A 25847-nucleotide genomic window follows, 5' to 3' on the forward strand; every position below is an offset into this window, starting at 1 on the left:
GGGAAATTTTGTATGGTCCCTAAATCATGAATAAAATTAAGTAGAAGAATGAACTAAAGAAGGAAGAGCACTCCAAAAATACTACTATCTTAATATAGGAATTTAAGCAATGAAATCTCCCACATTAATAATACACAATTCTCAGTGATTTTTCTAATTCAGTGGAACATTTGTGACTCCAGAGACATAAATCAATGACTCTCTTTCTTTTTCTGCATATATAATTATCCATGAGTGACCAAGATTTCTGAAATTCTATCAGTTTGATTACTCTTTTAGAGTTCTGGAGCACTTATATTTGAAGATTGCATTTTTTAGAAGATTGCAGAGTGTAGGAGACTACTATGAAGCAGCTCTGAGCAGGATTTGAAATTAAATAATTGAATTTCTACATTTATCTGTGATTCTGTCCTAGGCCTAGGCCCCTTGCCTGATGATAGGAGATGATTTATAGTAAATGAACCTCTATGAATCACTGGTCCTGGCTGAGACCTGTGGCCTGCGATGCCAGAGATTCCTTGAGAATGGCTCCAATTCCAATTAAATAGATAGAGATTGCAGCTGTAGGCATCTCATTCCTGCTTTCTCATTCCTACCGTAAATGTCATCATGGAGATAAGATGGCTCTCCTAAATTAGCATAGATTACTACTTGGAGAAGTCTTTGATGTGATTCCCAAAGTCCTGCTCAGTTTCCAAGCTATCTTCATTATCCTCTCTCTTTGTTTGAAAGCCTAACAAATATGGGCTTCCCAAAGAAGCTCTTTGTCTCAGCCCTCAGAGTCTCAAACTCTACTAGAGCATTTTGATCCTCCTAGAGCCCTAAAATCCTATTACTTGTCTCATTTATTTAAGTCTTCTCCATACACTCATTTGGGAGATTGGGGCCTTGGCCAGGGTCCTTCCAATAGCAGAGAGAGGTTTAAGAAACTCTGAAAAAGAAGAGCTAAATATTTTCTCTCTGAATGATTGACATTCAAATTCTAGAATTTTTTTATGTACAAGTTCTGCAATATAATGGACCCTAAGTGTATGTAGTTAGTTCTATTTGTGCATTTTGTATTTCTAATCTGGCTATTGACTAAAAATTTACTTTAACTCCAAAGACAACATTACTATCCTTTTCCCAATCATTTGTAGGTGTGTATTAGAGCAGCATAAAATTTGGTACCTGACGTATCCATTTCAACCATATTGTTGTTGATCTCATAAACAGTTTTCCTTTTCAGTTAATATAGTGCCACAATGGTCACATTTCTGTGCTCTTATTTATTATTTTCCATTTTAAAAATTCATCCAATTTAGTGCTGAAGTATTCATAGAACTCTATACTCCAATAAGGCTGTGGTTACCTTATGCAGAAAAAATACACATTTCAGTTAAACTTTAAGTAAGAACTACACAGCTATCTCCCCTCTCCCTGGTTTCCATGGAATCCTTAATTTGGTACATTCAGAAAAAAGATGAAATTCACCAATTGGTAGATGAGGCCAACCTGAATTGTCCTGAAGATACATCTCTAGCATATTCTGAGTTATGAAACAGATGCAAAGAGGCTAAGTCAGTGGATTTTTGAGAAGAAAACTGTTAAATGTGTGTTACTAAATGATTGAATATCAAAGTGATTAAAAAATCTAGTAAAACACTAAATTATAATTCACTGATAACACCAAACTTCTGGAAGACATTGAGCAAAAAGAATTCTCATTTACCTCCAATGCAAATGTTTGAAATGGTCTAGCCACTTTGTAAGAGTTTGGAAGTTTCTTTAAAAGTTGAACATAGTTGATCTTTTTGCTATAAGAGCAAGTAATCATACTCAATGTATCCAACTGAGTTAAAAATTATGCTTATAGAAAAGCTGAACATTTATTCCCTGAGCAATAATTTCATGACTGCAAATTCTTGGAAGAAACCCAGATGTCCTTGATTGCATGTATAAATGAATGCTGCTGCATTATAAAATGGATATTCAGTGATAAAATGAAATATCATTCACTCCACAAAGTGAGGTGATGTAATCTTTTTTAAAAAATTTATTTAAAGAAAAAAACCCAGAACAATGGTACAAATAATATATAATTTCAAAAACTAAACAGTAAGAAATCACTAGTTGATAAATTACATATTGTCCTCTTAGACATAGTTTTTCAAGTTACAAAAGCAAAGCATACACAGTGGAGACATTTAAACAGCCAGACTGAAAACAGTTCTGTTCAACTATCCAATACATGATGTAAACTTAAATATCTATTACCAGGTGAGAGAAAATATCCTGAAAAGATTACATAGTGTATGATATCAATTACATGATATTCTAGAAAAGGTACATTTATGGAGAAAGTTAAATAATCAATGGTTGCCAGATGTTCATGTAGAAAGAAAAAGGAATGGATAAAAGGAACATAGAATATAATTAGGGTAGGAAATTATTCAATATTATATTGCAATAATTATATACCTTATACTTTAGTATACATATACAAAGGAACTACAGAAGACCAGGTTTTCATTACTGATGAGACGGGTTTGTTTTACAAGGATATTGGCAAACTAATCTTTTAAAACTTAAAGACTATTTTGTTTTCCTGGAACATTGTGACCAGTAGCTCATAATACAGGAAACTAAACCTGTGCTCCTGCTTGGTAAAAGAGTTCAATATGCCAATTCATATTTCACAGAAACTCTTCAAACATAGCTACCACAAATAGGACGAAGTAATTAAAGGTGCATTGTACATGTCATTTTATCAATACATTATTGTACCTGCCATATGAAATATCTCAAAAAAAATGGCATAGAGCATGCAAAACTATGTCTAGATCCATATCCAGAAATTCACTCTTACAATATTTTCTATATTTATTTTCTGTATATATTGTTTGATATCACACTACATAAATATTTTATGTAATAAATTTTAACTGTCAATTCAATTTGATGAAATATTAGTCATTTAGTGGTAAAACTATAGGTACTGCAATTACTATAACTTCTTTTACATTGTATCGTGTCAAATAATCCCCAAATTATCATGCAAGGAGACAGCCATGAGATGAAAACCTGTTAATTTATACCAAAGAACTTGGATAGAGACTGCCAATAGAGTGTCATGTATATTCATATGTACAACTTTACTGATTATATAGTAACTAGATGTTATGAAACTTATTGAAGTTTTCAAAATAAGGGAAAGAGTAAAAGCCACAAGAACTTGTCTGCAAAGTAGAGATTCTTAATTACTTTGTAAGGATCTATAAAAATAATTGAAGAAATAATTTTGTTTTTAAAGGAGGAAAGTTCAGTTTTTAAAAATCATTTTTGACTTCCAGGAGAACATGGTGGATAGATAACAGCAGCTATGGAGGTGCTCTGAGTTAGCCAGCTTAGAATCCAGGAATGGTGCAGTGTGAGGAATCCTAAGCAAGGGGAGATATACCCTGCCAGCCCAGGAATGAACTAAGCTAAGAGAAACCAACTGGAAATGCAATCCCAGTGTTATAACCAGAACAGATTAAAAATCTCTGCACTGAAGCTGGAACCCACATCTCTGCGAACTGCGACTTGAATTTCCTGCTGCCCCTGCTGCATTTGAATTGGCACAGCAGGGACAAAAATGCAAAAGCTCTGAGAGTGGGCATCAGCAAACAGAGTTGAAAGCAAGACTAGCAGGGAGCGCTGCATCAACCTGCGGTGAGTGAGAGGAATAGGGACCCTTCCATAGACTGGGAGGCTCCAACAGAGGACATTCTGGGACCAAAAAGACTAGACAGAGCAGGACACTGCAGTGGCTTCAGTCACATAGTCCCATCTCAAGTGGGATTGGAGGGGAGCACTTGACCTGGGTGATGCTGTGGACTAAGACCCAGTAGGTTGGCCCAAACCAGGTCCCTGAACCTGGCAGTGCACCCGAATGCAGTGAAGCATTCAGCAGGTTGACTGACCTGGAGGCGTGGCCCAACAATAGGCTGCCCAGGTCTGTGTCTCCCTAGTACACTGCAGTGAGTGGGAACACCTAGCTGGCATGAATAAAACAAACTGTAACCAACAAAAAAAAAAAAAAAAGAAAAAAAAGAAACTGGGCATCCTATATATGCTTGTATGGAAGAAACAAAAAGTATGGGAAGGAGGAGCAACAAGAAAGGTTCTCAGTCTCCAATCCTGAGAACACTGATCCAGGAAAGGTATGCAAAGGAGAACAAGGACAGAAAACATGCAATATCAGGCACGGCACCAATAGATATAAAGTGATACCTCTGGAATCTCATAGACTAGTTCAAAAGTGAAGTATTTAACCAAGTAAAGCAAGATATAAGTAGAATAGTTAAAGAAATGCTAAGCACCTCCCAAGGAAAAAACAGATGATGGAATGAAAGAACAGAAAAAACAAGAGAGAATTGTTTGATAGGGAAAATAGAGAAAACGTAGAATACATGAAGCAGGTTCAAAGAGATTACCAGGAAACTAAAAACTTTATTGAAAGCTGGCATAACAGCTTTAAAGAAACTAAGGCTAGATTATCCAAACTGGAGGACAGATTTGTAATGTGGGAGCATGAAATGAAAAACTTCCTAAAAATAACAAGGAAACAAACAACAATAACACAAAAGCTAGAAGATAAGAGGATCTATAACTTAAGAATTAAGAATGTAAAAGTAGAAGTAGGGACACAAACAAATGAACTATAAAGGCTATTCACAGAAAAAATCCATGAGAATTTACTTAATTTAGCAAAAGGTAAAGATACTCAGATGTATAAGGCATACAGGACCCCAGCCACCTACAACCCAAACAGAGCTACACCCAGGCATGTAATAATCAAAATTCCAGAAATCCAATATAAGAACAGAATATTAAAAGCCATCAGAGACAAGAAACAGATCACTTACATGGGAGCACCCATCAGAATTACAGCAGATTTCTCAGCACAAAACATCAAATCACAAAGAGCGTGGGGGGAAATAATTCAAGCTTTGAAAGATAATAACCTCCAGCCAAGATTGATACATCCTACACAACTGTTCCTAGAAATTGATGGCAAAACAATGTGCTTCCAGGATAAAGAGGAAATAGGGTAATTTCCAGCCACCAATTCAACTCTACAGACAATACTGCAGGACAAAAAAAAAAGAAGAAGAAAAATACCAAGATTCCAGAAACAGTGGCAGAGAGGCCACAATGAATGGAGCAGAAAGTGAAATGAAGATGACAAACTGACAACTAATGACAGAAAAAGAGCTCAATAGAAATGAGGCAGAGAACCTTGGATGGTAGGAACAGCTATTTTGGAGAAAAAAAGATATCATAATAGCTAGTGCTGATTTAATATCATCTTGTTTTGAGTCCCATCAAGCTTTTGTTCTTCTGTCTCCATCGGTCTTAACATGTTATATCTTATTGGATTTAATTATATGTGATAATATAAAAAAACTTTTATAGATAAGGAGATTATACAAAAACCATTGTTCATTTCTGTTAGTTGATTCTAAATACCCTGTAATGCTGGTCATTCTCTTGAATGGTTTTACATTGTCTTGATATGTTTGATTCTACAGTATATGAAGTTATACTCAAAGGTTTCAAGGAAAGAGACACTATGATAACTACTTTTATGTCAGGATATCTTGTGGTGAAACAGTATTTTGCTTAAATGGTTATGTTCTGACCTGTGCTGTTTTGTTGTTATGTCCTCTTTTATCTCAATCTCCTTTTTTTATTATTTACCTTTTTATCTTTTTAATTAAGGGAAAAATAAGTTAAAAATAGCAGGATATATTATAGTAGCCCACTTTGATTTCCTATTAACTTGATTTGAAACCAACATTGTTCTCCCCATCTTGTTTAACTGATTTTCCTCTATTCTGTTTTGCTTAATAGTACCAAGTTCGAGAGTATAGGCAACAAATGTGAAGACAATAAGATTCATTATGATGCCCATTCTGGTTTGACTATTATCTTCTTTTGAAGTCTTGTAATGTCTCTAATATTTTGGTTTTATTAGTTTTGTTCTTTTCTGTTTTGTTCAATTTTATTATAATTGATGATATAGGCAATTCTTTTTAAGATAGTGAGAAGCATTATGGTAACCATTGTTGATTGCCTTGTAATGTGTTTTTATATTATGTATTATGTCCATCATTTTGATTTTACTGACTCTGTTTTGTTATGTCACATTTGGTTTTATTCTCTGCAAAAAAAGTAATAAGAACTGTGGGAATAATAAAACCCAATATGTGTAATTGTCATTGTACAAAAGAGAGGAAAAGAAAGTGCTCTAAGTATAACTGCATGTATATTTAAGTGTATAAGATAGATAACCATATTACTGAGTTTTATTGGATCATTGAACAGAACTCTTTGCAGTCTCACTGTTTGAATGTCCATTTTATATGCTTTAATTTTGTAACTTGAACAACTATTTGTAAGATGACAATATGTAATCTATTAACTAGTGATTTCCTACTGTTTATTTTTTCTGAAATTCTATATAACTTGTACCTTTTTTCTGTTTTTATTTTCTTTTTCTCCTTAATTGAAATTTTAAAAAATCATTTTCTTTATCTGTACCTTGTACATATATTTAGCTTGTTTCCAATTACTCAGCTTTGGTTGCATAGTATGTGTAACTGCTGATTATGTTTTATATTTCTATAATGGGAGGTAGGGGAAGTAAACATTTCAAGTCATTGTGATAGGCAATTACTTTTTAAATAAAGAGGTATGGGGGCTGGGAATTCAGCTCAGCAGAATAAGTGCCTGCCTGGCAAGTGAGAGGTTATGAGTTTGATCTCTAGTACCAAAAGAGAGAGAGAAAAGAAGCTAAATTATAAAAAAGGAGGTATGGTCTTTTGTTGGTTGTATTTTCTGATTAAATAACTTTGTTTTTTTTTATTTTAATGCAGTGCATATAGATATCAAGAAAGAAAATATTTAAAAAGCACTCTACTTCTGAAAAATAAAACAAATTTCATAACAAAATATATAGATACACAGTAGGTAATGCATTGTATACCATAATCATGAAAGTATGGCCCATATCTTACAGCAACACAAAAAACACTATCTCTTATAAAATAGAAACAGCTAATAGCACAAAAGTTTCTTTTTTGTGAACTAAGAGAAAATGGTATTATAAATGAAACATATTAACATATATTAAAATATATACAAAGCAACAAATTATGGAATTTGGGGAATTAATTTGAACTTTCTTCCTATTTCTAGATCTTCTATTTTGTATTTTCTCTTTCTGATTATATATACACACATATATAAATAGATATGTATATATACATTCTATATATGTAGTATTATATATACTATTATATATAGTAGAATGTATATACACACTCATATATTAGTATACATATATAATAGTATAATATATATATGGTTTCTTTTTTATTTTATGGAAAGAAGGTGAAACAAAATGTCATAGCATAACAATAGGAGAATAAAAATAGTTAATATATTACATGTTATTATCTTTCAAAGATTTTGCATATATCTCCTCCTAGTCCTTCATAATAATAATCAATTTTTGTTGTTTTATTGATTGTATTTTTTCTTTGTTGTATAGTAATTACTATTAGAAAATTTCACTAATAGAAAATTTTATGAAGTAAATCAAACTATAGCAGAAATATAAGCATTTTTGAAAGAGTACAAACATTTTTATACGTTCTGTTGGCTGTTTTCTTTGTTATACAAAGCTTTTTAATTTGATATAACCCCATTTTTTGATTTTTAATCTATTTCTTCTTTATGTCCCTTTAGAAGGTCCTCACCTATGCTTAAGACTTGAAGAGTTTTACCTATTTTATCTTTCAGAAAATTAAGTATTTCTGTTTTAAGATTTAGATATTTGATTCCCTTTGATTTTGTTTAGTACAAAGTGAGAAACTTGGGTCTAAATTCAATTCCAGAATCATTTGTTGAAGAGCCTGTGTTTCCTCCAGCATGTTTTTGACTCTTTGTTAAAGATCAGAGAGTCAAAAAAGGTGTGGGCCTGGTTTTGCATTCTCTATTCTATTCCATTGATCGATATGCCTGTTTTTATACTAGAATCATGCTGTTTTCACCACTATAGTTTTGAAATATAACTTAAAATTCACATTGTGATGCCTTCTGATTTACTCATGTTGCCCAGAATTATTTTTACTCTTTTTGGTCTCTTTTGGTACCATATGAATGTTAGCATTGTTGGGATAATTCTATAAGGAAAGCTACTGTTATTTTGATTGGGACTGTCTTAAATCTATATATGAGTTTTGGAATCATGGCCATTTGGATAATATTTGTTCTGCATTTCCAGAAACAAGAGTTGTCTTTTCTCTTTCAGATGTCCTCTTCTATCTTCTTTTCAGAATATAATAGTTTTTTTGTAAAGGTCTCTCAATTGCTTTGTTACATTGCCAAAACAGAATAATAGGAGAGTTACAATAATTAATACATTGTGTAATGTTGTGTCAAGAGTACAAGATATAGACATGATATCTGATCTCAACAATATTACCACAAATCTTTCTTTTCAATGAACTAAGAGAACCTAGTTTTATAACTATTTTGCCTATCTTGTGTATGAATATATTTTTTGTTAGGTTAGTTCTTAAGGTTTAACTTCTTGAAGCTGTTGTGAACGGAATTCTCTTCCTAATTATTTTGAGTATATTCATCATTAGTGTATAATAAGGTCATAGATTTCTGTGAGTTAATTTTTGTGTCCTGCTACCTTCATTCATTTTTTAGTTCCCAGAGTTTTTTAGTAGAATATTTTGCTTTTTAGTATAAAGGATGATGTTATCTGTGTGTAGAGCAGTTTGATTTCCTTTTTTCCTATACATATCCTTTTCATTTTTTTCTCTCATTTAAATTGCTATTGCTGAAGTTTTAAGTATTAACTTGAAAAGACTTGCTGATAAGAGACATCATAGTACCCTCATCTTGCTGTCTATCTATAATATAGAACTCAGTGACTGTTTTTCCCATTTGCCAACGTGATCAGGAATTTACCACAGACTGGATAGTGCCACAGCTAAGGGAATATAGATCAACAGCACTCACAGGTTGTAAAGCTAGGTAAAGAAAGCTGTATATGGCGTGCAGAAAGAGACCTGGAAAAGGAGCAGCTGGCGTGCTTATAGATTTGGGTTAGATAGCACTTAACAGCTATGCCCAATGTGAAAGGCAAAGCAGGAAACAATATTCACACACAAATATGGGATTATACAAAAAATAAGTCTGACGAAGGTCTTATTATCCCTCCCTCATATTTGGTATGTTATAGTAGTATAAACACTGGAAAGACTCTAATCATTTAAAAGCACAGAATTTTTTGGACTCATTTATTTTTTTAATTTTATTTAAAAGGAAAAAGAGAAAAAAAAAACAAAACAAAGCAGTGTAAGGGTACAGGTAATACAGAACTATAAAAAAAAAAAAAAAAAAAACAGTAAGAAATCACCGGTTAATAGATTACATATTATCGTCTTAGAGATAGTTGCTCAAATCACAGTATCAAAGCATACAAAGTGGACACTCAAACAGTGAGACTGCAAACAACTGTGTTCAATGATCCAACCAAAAACATTAATATGGTCAGCTATTTAACACTCCTAAACACTCTTGCTGTTGTATCATTTAGAACTCTTTTTTTTTCCCCCTCTCTTTTTTACAACAAAATTTACACATTTTGGGTTTTATTACTCCTTAGTCCTTATTAATTTTTTTGGGAGGGGAGAATAAAGTCAAATATGGCAAAACAAAGCTGTCAGTCAAACCAAGGATAGACATAGTACATGATGTAAAACAGAGTACAAAATTATCAACAATGGTTATCAACAATGTCTCTTGTTTCCTTAAAAAGAATTGTCTATCTCATTATATATTATAAAGTTGAACAAAACAGTAGAGAACAAAACCAATAAAACTTAAGCATTGTAAGCATTACAGGACTTCCAAAGGAGACAATAGTCAAACCAGAATGGGCATCTTAGTGAATCTTACTGCCTCCAAGTAGTTGCCTATACCCTCAAACTTGATACTATCATACAGAATGGAACAGAGTCTAATCAGCCAAAACAAAATAGTGGGAGTATTACAGGACTTCAAAACAAGTTAATAGGAAATCAAAAAAGTTACTATTATATACCCTACTAATTTTTTTAAATTTTCCCCTTAATTAAAAAAACATAAAAAATTACTAAATAATTTTTTAATGAATAAGGCAGAGATTGAGATAAAATAGGACATAACAATATAACAATACAGGTCAAAGCATGACTGTTTCAGCAACTGAGTGGTTCACCAACAAATAACCCAACTTAAGAGTAGTTACCATAGTGTCTGTCTTTTTCACCGAAATATTTGAATAAAACTTCATATACTATAGCTTCAAGTATTTTCATATCAAGAAGCCCAGAATAAATAATTAATAAGTGAAAACTTTATAAGGCTTCAAGGCCACATAATGCGGAATCATGATTACCACATATTTTTATATATTTGTATCATTACTTACATTAGGGAAACTATTCTGTATTCATACATGTGAGATTGATTTATTTCACTTATGAGTATGGTCTCAAGCTGCGCCCATTTATTGATAAATATCCCAATGTGATCCTTCTTTATAGCTGAATAATACTCCATTGTATAGAAATACCACAACCTTTTTATCCATTCCTCAGTTGATGGACACTCGGGGTTGTTTCCAAGATCTGGCGATTACAAATTGTGCTGCTATAAACATAGGTGCACATATATCACTGTGGTATGATGCTTTCAGTTCTTCTGGGAATATGCTTAGAAGTGGAATAGCTGGAATAAATGAGACTTCCAATCCCAGCTTTTTGAGAAATCTCCAGACTGACCTCCACAAAGGCTACACCAGCCTACACTCCCACCAACAGTGTAGGAGAGTTCCTTTTTGCCCACAGCCTCTAAAGCATTTGTTGTTGTTGGTTTTCTTGATCCTGGCCATTCTTTCAGGAGTCAGATGGTATCTCAGTGTGGTTTTAATTTGCATTTCTCTAATGACCAATGATGATGAACATTTTTTCGTGTATTTATTTGCCATTTGCATTTCTTCATCTGAGAAGTGCGTATTCATCTCAGATGCCCATTTTTGGATTGGATCTTTGAATTTTGGGGGTCTGAGTTTTTTTAATTCTTTATATTTTTTAAACAAGGGTCCCTTGTCTGAGAGAGAGTTCACTAAAATATTTTCCTAGTTTGTGGGTTTTCTTTTTACCATGCCGGAGATTTGTTTTGACATGCAGAAACTTTTTAATAAGAAGTGGTCCCAGTTATTGATTCTGGGAAGTATTTCCCATGCGGTTTGAGTCCTGTTCATGAATTCTCTACCTACTCCTATGTCTTCAAGGTTTCTACCCAATTTGTCTTCCAATAGATTTAGTGTTTCTGTTTTAATATTCAGATCTTTGACCCATTTAGATTTTAATTTAGTACATGGTGATAGACATGGGTCTAGCTTTAGTTTTCAGCAAATGGAGAGCCAGTTTTTCCAGCACCATTTATTAAAGAGACTGTCATTCTTCCAGTGAACCTGCTTGGATCCTTTATCAAAGATAAGGTGGTTGAGTGTGTTTGTAGTTGTGGTTGTATCTTCTAATCTATTCCACTGATCTTCGGCTCTGTTTTGATTCCAATACCATGTTGATTTTACTACTGTTGCTTTGTAGTATAAATTCAAGTCAGGGATTGTGATGCCTCCTGCTTTGTCTTTGCTGCTTAGAATTGCCTTTGCTATTCTAGGTCTCTTCTGGTTCCAGATGAAATTTAGGAGTGATTTCTCTAGATCTGTAAGGTATGTTGATGGTATTTTTTTTGGGATTGCATTGAATCTGTATAACAGTTTTGGGAGAATGGCCATTTTCACAATGTTTGTTCTTCCTATCCATGAGCAAGGTATGTCTTTCCATTTTCTGAGATCATCTTCAATTTCTTTTTTCAGTATATTATAATTTTCACTGTATAAATCTTTCACTTCTTTTGTAAGAGTAATTCCTATATATGTCATTTTTTTGCTTGCTAATGTGAAGAGTGTAGTTTCTCTTATTTCCCTCTCTGTGATTTTGTTGTTCATGTATAGGAATGCTATTGATTTCTGAGTATTGATTTTGTATCCAGCCAATTTACTGAATTCATTTATTGTATCTAAGAGTGTTTCAATGGAGTTTAAGGGTCTTCTATGTAGAGTATCATGTTATCTGCAAACAATGATAATTTAACTTCTTCTTTTCCTTTCTTTACCCCTTTTATTTCTCTTTCTTGCCTAATTGCTCTGGCTATTACTTCCAGTACTATGTTAAATAGGAGTGGTGATAAAGGCCATCCTTGTCTTGTGCCTGATTTTAAAGTAAAGGCTTTCAATTTTTGGCCATTTAGTAAGATGCTGGCTGTTGGTTTGTCATAAATGGTCTTTATTATATTGAGGTAAAGACCATCTATGCCAATTTTCTGTAAAGTTCTTATCATGAATAAATGTTGGACCTTATCGAAGGCTTTTTCCGCATCTATAGAGATGATCATGTGGTTCTTACTTTTGGCTTTATTGATATGGTGGATTACATTTATTGATTTACATATGTTGAACCATCCTTGCATTCCTGGGATGAATCCCACTTGGTCATGGTGTATAATCTTCTTGATGATTTGCTGCATCCTATTTGCCAATATTTTATTGAGGATTTTTGCATCTGTGTTCATTAGGGAGATCGGTCTATAGTTCTCTTTTTTAGTTGGGTCTTTCTCAGGTTTTGGTACTAGAGTAATATTTGCTTCCAGGAATGACTTAGGAAGGATTGCTTCCCTTTCAATTTCATTGAATAGTTTGAGGAGTGTCGGCATTAGGTCTTCTTTATATTTCTTGTAGAATTCTGCAGTGAATCCATCTGGGCCTGGGCTCTTCTTTGTAGGTAAGGACTTAGTTACATTTTCAATTTCTTAACAGAGATTGGGTTATTCAACAGTTTTACATCCTCCTGAGCTAGCTTTGGTACTTCATATGTTTCTAAAAACCTGTCTATTTCTTCTGTGTTATCAAACTTTTGAGAGTAGAGGTTTTCGAAATAGGTGTTGATGATCTTCTGTATTTCTACTGGGTCTGTAGTGATTTCACCTTTTTTCATTTCTTATTGCATGAATTTGAGCTTTTTCTTCCCTTTTTTAAATAAGGTTGGTAGGGGCTTATCAATTTTATTTATTCTTTCAAATAACCAACTTTTTGATTCGTTGATTCTTTGGATTGTTTTCTTAGTCTCTATTGCATTGATTTCTGCTCTGATTTTTATAATTCCCTCTCTTCTTTTGGCTTTGGGCTTGACTTGCTCTTCTTTTTCTACCTGTTTGAGGTGTAGCATCAAGTTATTTATTTGTATTTGTTCTGTTTTCCTGATGTGGGAACTCAGTGCAATAAATTTTCCTTTGAGGACGGCTTTCATTGCATCCCACAAATTCCGTTAAGTTGTATCTGCATTTTCATTTTCTTTTAGGTATTGTTTAATTTCTTCTTTAATTTCTTCTGTTACCCACTGATTACTCAAGAGTGTGTTATTCAGTTTCCATGTGTTTGTGGGATTTTTGCAGTATCTTTTATAATTAATTTCTAATTTCAGAGCACTATGATCTGATAACATGCAAGAGATGATTTCAACTCTTTTGCATTTGTTTAAATATGTTCTGTGAGCTAATATATGGTCTATTTTAGAGAATGATCCATGTACTGCTGAGAAGAATGTGTATTATGACGTTGTTGGGTGGAACATTCTGTATATGTCTATCAAATCCATTTGTTCACAGGAGTGATTCAGTTCTGTTATTTCTTTGCTCATTTTCTGTCTGGTTGATCTGTCCCTTGGTGTCAATGGTGTATTAAGGTCTCCTGTTACAATTGTGTTACTGATAATTTGAGTTTTCATTTCTGTTAATAATTGTTTTATATAACTGGGTGCTCTGGAGTTTGGTGCGTATATATTTAAGATAGTTATCTCTTCCTCTTGGAGTTTTCCCCTTACGAGTATGTAGTGACCTTCATTGTCCTTTATGGTCATTGTTGGTTTAAAGTTCACGTTGTCTGCAAACACAACGGCTACTCAGCCTTTTTTTTTGATTCCTGCTGCGTGAAGTATTGTTTTCCATCCTTTGACTTTCAGTCTGTGAGTATCCTTCTGGGTTAGATGGGTTTCCTGTAAACAGCATATGGTTAGATTTTGTTTCTTTTCTTTTTTTTTTTTTTTTTTTTTTTTTTGTCTTTTTCGTTTTTATCGGTACCGGGGATCGAACTCACGACTGCCTGCTTGCAAGGCAGGTGCTTATGCCGCTGAGCTAAATCCCCAGCCCAGATTTTGTTTCTTGATCCATTCTGCTAGTCTGTTTCTTTTGATTGGTGCATTGAGACCATTTACATTAATGGTTATTACTGTTAAATGCTGGTTTATTGTTGACATGTTATCTCTCTGCTGTTGCATCTTTATCTTTCTGTTCTGTTTAATTATCTGCTTTGCTTAGTGGTTTTTTCCTTTGTGTATCTAAACTGTCTTTCAATATTTTTTGCAGGGTTGGTTTGGTGTTCATAAAGTTCTCCAGCTGTTCTTTGTCATGGAAGTATCATATTTCCCCATCAATTTTGAATGATAGTTTTGCAGGATACATCAGTCTAGGTTGGAAATCATTTGGCTTTAGGATCTGGAATACTTCACTCCATGCTCTTCTTGACTTTATTGTTTGTGATGAGAAGTGTGCTGTGATTCTGATAGGTTTTCCTTTATAAGTGATCTGTCTTTACTCTCTGACAGCTTTTAATAATCTATTCTTGTTTTGGATTTCTGGGATGGTGATTATTATATGTCTGGGTGTATTTTTATTTTGGTTATGACTATTTGGAGATCTATATGCTTCACTGATCCTGATGTCAGTTTCTGATCTCATGCTTCGGCAATTTTCAGCTATTACTTCTCTAAATATCCTCTTGACATCCTTTATGTTGTCTCGTTATTTTTCATTAATCCCTATCATTCTTATATTATTTTTCTTTGCATTGTCTTGCAGTTTTTGAATTGTTGTTTCCTGATTCCTTGTTATTTTTAAAAGATCTTTCCTTTCCTGTTCACTAGCTGCAATCCTGTCTTCAAGGTCTGAAATGCTATCTCACTTTCATTAAGGCAGTTTTTACAACTTTCAGTGGAGATTTTTGTTTCCTGTATATCTTTGTGCATCTGCATTATGTATTCTAGTTGTTCTTACATTGCTTGTCTAGGGATTCTACCTTTTTTTTAGTTCCTCCAATTTTTTATCTATGTTTTCTTTAGATATGTTCAGAATCTTTTTCATTTCTTTTATCATTTCATCTTTTACCTGGGAGATTATTTTGAGTTTGAATTTCTTTAAAGCTTCCTGGAGTTGCTTGTTAATTTCAGTAGCTATTGTGTCTGATATTTGAGGTGAATGGCATATATTTTCTTCTATATACATTGCTCCTATGGTTTCTTGAGATGGGCTGGAGGTTTGAGGTTGTAATTTGGTTTTCTGTTTTGTCATTTTCCTATATTTCTGTGTTTCAAGTGTTATTTGAAAGCTTCCTCAGGGTCTGTTGGAAATCCCCTTCTATGTATGTAGCTCCTGAGACTCTGGCACCCCGTTACCCCAAGCCTCTGTGCCTGCAGAACCAGTGGCCCTCTTCTGCCTGCTCAGAACTCTGTAGTTCCAGATAAGCTGGACCTCAGGGACACTGTGCGCCCACAGGTCCTTGGGAAGCTCCACAGCTCTCCAAGCACAGCTGGGATGAGGAGGCGGATGTAGCTGCCTCAAACCCGCCTCTCCACTTCACTGCACCTGGAAGCCTGGAAGGTCCCAAAGAGTCTTGGCTTTGGGCAGAGTGTGCTGAGCACTCACCACTGGCTGCAGTGTCTCTGGAACCTGCGATCCTCCCCTGCTTTCGGAGACATCCACAGTCCTCCAGACACATGGGGTGGCTGATGCAGGTGCCCCAGATCTGCCCAGCCCCTCCTCTGCACACCGATGGTGAGGTGCGGGAGTCCCAAACAGGCTGGGCTCAGGGAATAGCGTGCCACCGCCTACTTGGAAGCTCCACAGTTCTCCAAGTGCAGCCGGGTTGGAGAGGCGGATATAGAGGCCTCAAACCCACTTCTCCACTTCACTGCACCCGGAAGCCTAGAGGGTCCCAAACAGTCTGGGCTTTGGGCAGAGTGTGCTGAGCACTCACCACTGGCCGCAGTGCCTCTGGAACCTGAGATCCTCCCCTGCTCGCTGAGATATCCACAGTCCTCCAGACACACAGGGAGGCTGATGCAGGCACCCCAGATCCGCCCTGCCCCTCCTCTGCACACCGATGGTGAGGTGCGGGAGTCCCCTTTTCAGACTCATTTAAAACAAATTCTTCAATTTTAGGGGAGGATTTGGTGCTGTCTCTGTTTTTTTGTTTTTTTGTTTTTTTTGTTTTTTTTGTTTTGGTTTGTTTTTTCTATTACTTTTATCAAAATCTATTTTTAAGCTCATTAACAGGATTCTTTATCTCACTTCTCAATCGTTTTATTTTTTTAATATTTTAATCATTTCATTTCCCCTTCCCTATCCTGTCCACATTATTAGTATTATGATTATGTTTTATTAATCTTTAGATATTTAGATGCTTCTGTGCTATTATATTTGAACTCTTTTCTATTGTTAATGGTGGCATAGTGGTTGCATTTATTACGTGTTTATTGAATATCAGTATCTGGTTTGCCTCTATGTCTATATTATACTTATACATTTAATTGTTTAGGTTAATATAGTGATAACTTTTACTGGTTCTTATGTTTTTGATTTGGTATTTTGCTCTTGCCATACTGGCATGGTTTTGCTTTTAATGTTTTTAACTGTATTTCAATATCTGGTTTATCTTGTGCCATTAACAATATTGCGGTTGTTTCCGTAGATTTGTATAGAGGACAAAGTTCACTGAATCCTATCCTCACCAAATTAGTGAAAGTTGTGAGATTCTGGGGCAGAGGCAAAAGTCTAGGGGCAACCATGCCCAGAGTACATTACTGGAACCAGATACTAACTACAGAGGTCTCCATACCAGCAACAAAGTCTTTCTAGTGTAACACACACACACACACACACACACACACACACACACGAAACATGAGAAAACAAGCAACAAAATGCCCTTAAAAACTCTTAGCTCCCCCAGATTTGGAACATGGATGGAGAGAACATTAAAAGCAAAACACCTAAATTATACAAAATAATAAAATATGAAACAAAGAAACAACAAGGTGCTTCATGACTCAAATATGATATAACTAAACAGATAAGAGAAACTTTATCTCAGTTTAAGACTATCCATACTATCTCTTCTCTAATGTTAGAATGATTTACATTTAATCACAGTATATAAGTGTTTTCCTTACTCCACATCTTCACCACAATTCCTTAACTGTGTTCATAATAGCCACACTTGATGGATGGACAGATGATGTATTGTGATTTTGGCTTGCATTTTCCTAGTGACTACTGATATAGAAAATTTTTCATATACCTTTTAGTCATTTGTATTCCTTCTTTAGAGAAATGCCTATTCAGGTTTTTTACTATTCTTGAAAAACAGACCGAGTTTTCATGTTAATTGTTTAAACCACAAAAAATGATAACTGTTAGATATAGTGGTACACACTTGCAATCTCTGCACTCAGGAGGCTGAGGTAGGAAGATGGCTAGAATTTGAGACCAGCCTGGGCTAAAAAGTAAGTTCAAAGCTAATATGAACTGCAAAGTGAAACCATGTCTTGTAAACGCATACATAGACATGCACATGCAGAGTCACACACACACACACACACACACACACACACACACACAAGATAACTGTGACTATCAATGAATTTGTTAGCTAGAATTAACTATATATATATAATTTTAAAAGAATAATGAGTCATAAACTCAGTAGCCACTGATTTTGTGCTGGACTATTTTTTTCTGCTCCAGCATTACCAGGTATAAATCATTTTTGTATCCTTTGCTTAAGTTTTATCAATTAATTATTTATATGATCTCTCCAGCTTTTAGTACATCAATTGAGAAGTAGACTAGAAAAATGTTTAATATATGCATCTCAAACACAAGGAATACAAAGAAAACAGAGCCAAATTACAATACATTCCTAATATAATGATAGTCATTGGTTAATGAATGTAAGGAAACATTTTGCTTTCCAGATGTTATAATTATTTCTTATGGTACTGAACCACCAAGAGAAGACAAGTAGTAGTAAACACGGAAGTTTCTACTGGAGGGTGGCTAGACCAAACTAACATTTCTGTCACTGAATGTGTGCTGAATAGAACTTGAAAAGGAGTCTCAACAGTGCATGTAGGTGACAATCAATTAAAGCTAAGGTCTGACTGAGTCGAAATCTGTGAACCCTGTCCTCACTCACTGTTCTGGCAGCAGGAAAGAAAAGGCTGAAAATGATGGGAATGAGTCACTTTTGCAATACACCAATTATTGTGTATCTGTGTCTCTTTTTGAAATCTAAGTTATTTTTTAAATTTAGTGGCTTAAATTCATGGATTTTAATATCACATAGTTTGGATTCATCTCCTATGATCAGATCTACAATATTCAGCAAGGTACTTTCCTCCAATCAAAGAGTGAAGAAAGATATTCTTTCACTCTCTGCACGTATCAGCCTGAAGCTGGCTAGAGCTAGAGAAAAAGGAAACATTCTCTGTTAATCTTATAGTCTAAATTATGAATACTGGCAGAATTTAATAAATACTGAACATACATTGTGCCTTGAGATTTTCATGATTGTTTTTAAATAAATAGCCAAAAAGAAAAGTCTTGAATATGGACTTTCTTATAGTTGGAGGCAGAGATGAAAAGACAAATGAGTAAGCTTTAAAATAAAAACTAAAATAGCATAACATAAACAAAAATAAAATCATTTTATTATCATATTCTCTGAGTCCTGGCATTATTTTTTGTAATAGCAGTCCACAGCAATCATGGAAGAACTCAAGCCGTGTAAAGGGAATCTTCCAATGCACTGTAATATTGAATGCAATTTAATGAATAAATATAAAGGGATTCTGTTTCTTCCTATGAAAACTCTCCCTGACATACTATTTCATTTATTTCTGTCTAACTTTCTTAGATGATATTTTTGTGAATATGGTCATAGATTTACCAAGAAGTGTGTTCTTACAGTAAAAACAATGCTAACATTAAATGTAATAAATAGATTTAAAATTTCACAGGAATATTTCTATATGAAGCAAAACTTTAGTTTCAGTACTAAAATTGTGCTCTGTGGTTCAGTAGTTACAATTTACCCTGCACAAATTACCATAAGTAGTTCCAATTCAAAATTATTTCCTGTGAAATTATTATATCTACTTACTCCTTGTGTAGGAAAAAGAGCATACAGATAAAAAAGAAATGGAAGACATTATCCACCTTTAATGAGTACAAATGATTTACATAATAAGGGCACATCAAGGGAGAAATAAATAACCAAAAACCAAAAATCACTATTTTGAATTTAGTGATGAATTCAGTTGACTATCTGGTTGATAATATCATTTGCTGAATAAATACTCCACTGCCAAGAATATAAATCATTATGTCTAAGATTTTTTTTAGGAAACACAAGAGATTATGTGTTATTTTTAGCAGTATGTAAAAGTAAGTATATTATAAGAACATGTGGATACATTCAAATGTTCAAAACTGTTTTATTCCTTTGTTGAATGTGTACTTCTAAAGCAATATCATAATTAAAGTCATTGAAAATCGCTTATATGACAGAACATCTAAAGTAAAATAGAATTATCAATTCTCCATGGATAAGTGAAAATGAATATTTATTAATAACATGCATGTTTAAACTTTATTAATTCATTAGACAAAATATACATTTATCCCATTATAAAAAAATCTATTCTGTACTATCTAGTAGAATTTCCCTCCTGTTGATATTCACAGAGTGCAAATGTATACGTTGAATTACATTCATAACTTCTTTATGCCATGGGATTTAGAAAATGAACTTAGGATTTGTTGTTTACTAATGAAAATGAAGTTGAAGTTGACTGGAAAAGAACTAAATAGAATTCTTATTTTTATACATAAAAATGAAGTTGCAATTTTTAAATATATAAAAATTAGTGTGGTTTACTGGATTTATTGTTCTATTTCATCAAAAGTACTCTTTCAGAAGTTGTTTTAGTATCTGTAAAATGCTCGAAACATTTTTTCTCATGTTAACCAAAACCAATATGAAGTAGTAGTATGGACAGATTATAGTAGTGTTTCATAGTTAAGTTAAGGTGCAAAATTTACTTTCCATATAGCATCACTCAATTCAAAGAACAAAAAAAAAGAGCAGTAATAACTTTCTATTAGGAAATCTATAAGCTGATATTCTGACTTTAATCCTTCAAAGTAAGACATGTATATACTAAATCCAGACTAAATTACCAGTACAGATAAATAGCTTTTACGTATTGCTAGCTAAAATGTTAATGAAACATATCCCTGTTTTAATAATTGGCAATATATAAAATATTAGTGATTTAATCATAAACATTTTAGAAAAAAGTCTAAAAGTTTTATACTTTTTACCAAACTAGCTTTTTTTGTAGTAATATCCACATCACCATTTTAGGGTCTCCATTTGATTAACCAAAAGTTCAGTTCCAGACAGTAAAAAAAATTGATACTAGATTTCTTATAACAGAAAAGTGGCTTAGAAAAGTAACTCAGATGGCAATTTAAAATATTGACAAAGCTGTACATTTCAGGTACATTTCAGCATAAATAATATAAAAGCTTAAAAGTAATGAAGGACAGAAGCAATTGTGTAGAAACTTGAAGGAATTCCATCTATGAATAAAGGAAAGTGCATTGATTGAGGTAAAGAGTCATATTTCTTTTCCCTTGAAGACATTTCAGTCTTTTACCAGAAAAGGTCCACTAGAATACAATTGGAGGCTAGAATTCTATAGTTACGTTTGTGTAACTTTAAATATAGTGAAATATGTGGTATTGGACTAAACAGAAATTAAAAGATAGAATACTAGTTAGAAAACAGAGATAAAGATGGAGGAGCTCTAACACATATCTCAAATCATTCTTAAATCCTTGTTGACTTTCAAAAGTGTTAACAGGATTCCAGTAAACTTAGAGGAAATGACTGAAAATATTTATCTGTAGGAAAGACTTATTTTAAAGACTGAAAGATCTGACTCTAAATTTTAGCTGCTATCTAACTCAGATGAAGAGAATTTTGGACCTCTCAAATTAAAGGGCATCGCTAAATTCCTTAGTTTACTCATTGAAATTCAAGAAGGGATCCATCTTGTTAATAAAAATTATGTTGCAGAATGAAGTATTTGTCTCTTAGGAATATGGCCAAATGAAATCCAAGCTTGTAAATTTCATTGACCCTCTAGTGACCAAACTGTATTTTAGAAAAAAGGGATGCTCTTCAAAGGAAGAGAACAGAGTTCTTATATCTGCTCATTATCATTTTCAGTGTTTGGTGTACATTAAATAGTTATCAGGGATGTATAGTATGAGGGAAAATGAAATAGATAATAATACAAAAATGACACAAAAATTACCAATATACCAGAATTTCAGAAAAGATCATATGTTAGCTATGGAGATTTGTTCAAGGTCTCAAATGATGAAATAAATGAGAAGTGACAGGAAACAGAAAATTAGAGCAAAGTAAATAATAATAGTAATAATAATAATGATGATAACAAATCAGAAAACAAAACCCACAAACCACTAAATTCTAGAACTGAAACTAGAATACTTAAAATATATTTTTGTATATTTTAAAATATCAGATATATTAAAGGAAAGAATTATTAAAATTTATAGCAGGACAATGGAAGTTACATAATGTTAAGAAAAGGAATGAGAAAAACTCTGAAAATAATATAGAGTTTTACTAATCTGAAAGAAATTTTAATCATTTTAGTATAGATTTAATCAGAATACTGGAAAAAAGGAAAGAATCATGCATTACATTTGAGTGATGGCCATTTTTCAAATTTTATAAAGAAAAGTATCAACTAATGACATACTCAATCAAGACATATAAATACAATCAGTCTCATAATCATACTGTCATAATTATAGAAGCCAATACACAGACTGTGCTTTGAAACAACCGCTGCCAGGGGAGTTAAACAATAGATTGCCATTGAGAGATCAATGATCTGAGTGAAGGCTGATTTGGATTAGGAATAACAGAATCAAAAACATGAACTAAGACTTGTAAATTACTAAAGGGACAAACAATTTATGCATTGTGGATACTATGAAAAAATTCGGATTTGGACCTTTTCTTTAAAACTGTTAGGTGTTCAGCACTTGACAATGTTTTCTTTTATAAATAACCACTCACATCAGATATTGGCTAAAATTTGATTTTAACTATTTTTTAAACAATTCAACTAATTTTTAAGCTTCTTCTTCCCTGAAGCCAGCTGACTATGAACAAATCTCTAGAAATTGTAAGTCAAAATTAAAAATACATTTATCAGTATTATGGTGATGGAATACGGTGATGGAAAGCCGAATTCACCTGAGCATTTATTGTTGGGAAGATATAGGTAGAATATACAAGACATATACTATGAAGTACTTAAAAGCAAATAATAAAAAATATTCAGAAACTTGGAATAACCTTAAAACCAACATGGAATAGCCACAAATTTAGAATCTAAAGGTACACTATAGCTTAATAATAGTTAAATGTGAAATGCACAAGCAAAATGTATATGTTACAGTTATCTGTTTTCAAGGGTATATATAAAGTTCATTAGGGAAAACCTTTTAAATCTTATGTGGAAAAGCATTAGCATTTTCAAAAAATTTACACAAAGCAAAAGATAAAAGAAAATAGAGACCAAATGCACTGAGTAACCGGAATAACTCAATCCTTAGGACGCTAGATTAAATATTAAATAAATCTCATTTACTGAAATACAAATGAACTATCATTTCACCGTATTCTAGCCCTATGTTTATAGACAACATTGACTAAATATTCAGAATGTTAATTTGGAGACAGTTCTCTATTATGATACTGGCAAACATATTAATATACTAAGTACTATTAATATTAATATACTAAGTACTACTGTTTTACTTCTACTATGTAAATAATATAATGCAAATAAAATGAAAATACTTGAATTTTTAATTTGTGCTTGAGATAGCTCTGTTTTGTTATTTAGCAATCATGTGTTACTTGGGTACCTGTAGGTAGTTCAAACTAATTTACCTAAACTACTTTTGATTTTACTACAAGAAAATATTAAGAAAGATTTTAGAGGAAAGGAAAATATTTATTTTCTGAGAATATATTCTCAATAATATCATTTCAAAAAAAGGCTAATTTATATGAAGGACAGGTGTGAGGCTTCAGGCTAGGAAAAACTCTAATGACTCATGTGATTGGCTCCATCAATAACCTCCACTGCACTTTCCTGAACAGACTGTCTGGGAGCTGCTTCATACAAGATGCTTTCTTTTCTTTCCAGCAACCAAATTGGAAGAAGTCAGGTGAGCTCTAAAATTTTCAATAATATCTTTGGTTGAGGATTCATTACATTTCCAGATCAAAATTTGAGAGTCATGAGAAACAGTTCAATAATAAATCCAATTTCAAATTTTACATTGATTGACAGATACAAATATATTTATATCACTTTTGTGTTATTAAAATATTTCATAATACCTTAGTATATGTTCATTTAAATGTAAATACTATAAAAATAATACAACTGCAGATACTATAAGTACATTACATTACAGATAATATAGTCACATGCAGACAATGTAATTCATTTCAGTACAGATACTTTAGATGATTATGCACAGAAAATTGTATTATTTCTGTTTCCAAAATTCGTTGGGACAAACCTGAAGGATAATTTACTTTTCACATGTGTTACCATGCATCTTATGAAGTGACTATTAACTTCCCATAAACACTTAAAAATAAACTATAAGAGTTTTTTGTCAATTCTGAAAGGCACCTAAAAAATGAAAAAAGACATTGTTCATAATTGCAGTGACACACGTATAGAATAAGATAGGTCATGATTTAATTTTCACTTGTGATCATTCTCATTGGACAATAAGACGACAATCACTCCAGACTAACCGGAGGTCTGTATTTGAAGGATCTTCTACGTGATAGTCACAATATCTCTTACAAGCAGTAATCTTCATATTTCTAATGAAATTATTTCACCACAATCCATGCACCATAAAATCTCTTTGTGACCTTTAAAATTTACGGTTTCAGGTACTCAATCTAAATTCAAGAGCAAAAAAAAAAAAAAAAACAAAAACAAAAACAAAAACAAAAACAAAAAAACAAAAACAAAAACAAAAACAAACAAACAAAAAAAAGACCTGTATGTTCTCCATAACCTTCAACATGTTACTATGAAGCAGGGAAGAACTATTTTACCACTTTTTTACCTGTGTTGGTTGTTAGAGTAACTAAGAAAAAGTATACATGCATTTGTTCTGAATTGTCACTGAAATTGAAGCCTTTAGTTTCTATGAGAAAAAGCAATAGAATTCACAATTAAAATGTGTCCCAACATTTATGAACACCTTCCATTTATAGATAGGCAAACTAAGGTTCAAGTCAAATAAGTGATCCACTGAATGAAATAAAAGAAAAAACTGTGTAGAAAAGGGCCTGACACTTGGCATAAAACTACCAATGCGTTTTCCACCACAGGAGAATGCCTCCACAGCAGTGTAGCAGTTGTATTATCTAATTTACTTTTTTTCCAATCATCAAAGCACTAATATTAAATATCTAGTGTCTGAATATTCCACATGTTATATTTTGCCTACTTCAATGCTTCTTTTTAAATTACTTTTAATTTTAAAAAAGCAAAACAAAAAAGGATAGAAATAATACAGTATTTCAAAAAATAGAAAGAAATTGACACTGGTTACTATATTGCATATTGTTATCTTAGAAATAATTGGACTTACAAGATCTAGGCATAAAAATAATCAAGATCTAGGCATAAAAAATAAACAAAGACAGAACAAACTGTTCTTTTTGACAACAGAATAGTACTCAGCTATAAAAAGGATAATCTTGAGGCTTTTATAGGTAAATGGAGGCAACTTGAAACAATATTCATAAGTGAAATAAATCAGACTCACTTTTGTAAATATTGTATTGCCTTTCCAGTGTAAAAAATAAATAGTAATAATAATAATAATAAACACTGAAAGAGTAATAAGATCCAAAATATACTTCTATGTTTCTTACTTTGAAATAAGTGAGATCTTCCCTTTATAATCACAAGTCAAATTTCCTTCCATTTTTATGTCTTTGCAAATAAAAAATAATTGTTAATACAAAAGTTTTAACAATATTGTTTTGATTCCAGGATGAATAATTCTGCAACATCTAATGATAGAACAGAGACTAAAGCAGTATAATTACAGTTTAAAGTTCAAATGCTGCCACTTCAAATTATTCACTAATAATAATTTTGGACACCTCTAGATAAGTTCATTGGTATATAGCAAACAAGCAAGTCAGATACAATTGATTATTACATAATTTCATTAATTTTCATAGACTTACTAAACCAAAAAGGTTTTATTTATTTTATTTATTATCATTTAGCTACAATGTACTTCAAATCTGCCTTGCTCTTTTTTTCCAGTAATTGGTACTGACAGAACAAGGCAACTGGTATTATCTAAGAAGAGTAACATTTAAATGTCATTTGCTAAAAATTTAGATAGTAATC

The sequence above is a fragment of the Cavia porcellus genome, unplaced genomic scaffold, assembly GCF_034190915.1.
Source record: "Cavia porcellus strain 051 isolate PalLab524CR breed Dunkin Hartley unplaced genomic scaffold, mCavPor4.1 scaffold_8, whole genome shotgun sequence".
Taxonomy (NCBI): domain Eukaryota; kingdom Metazoa; phylum Chordata; class Mammalia; order Rodentia; family Caviidae; genus Cavia; species Cavia porcellus.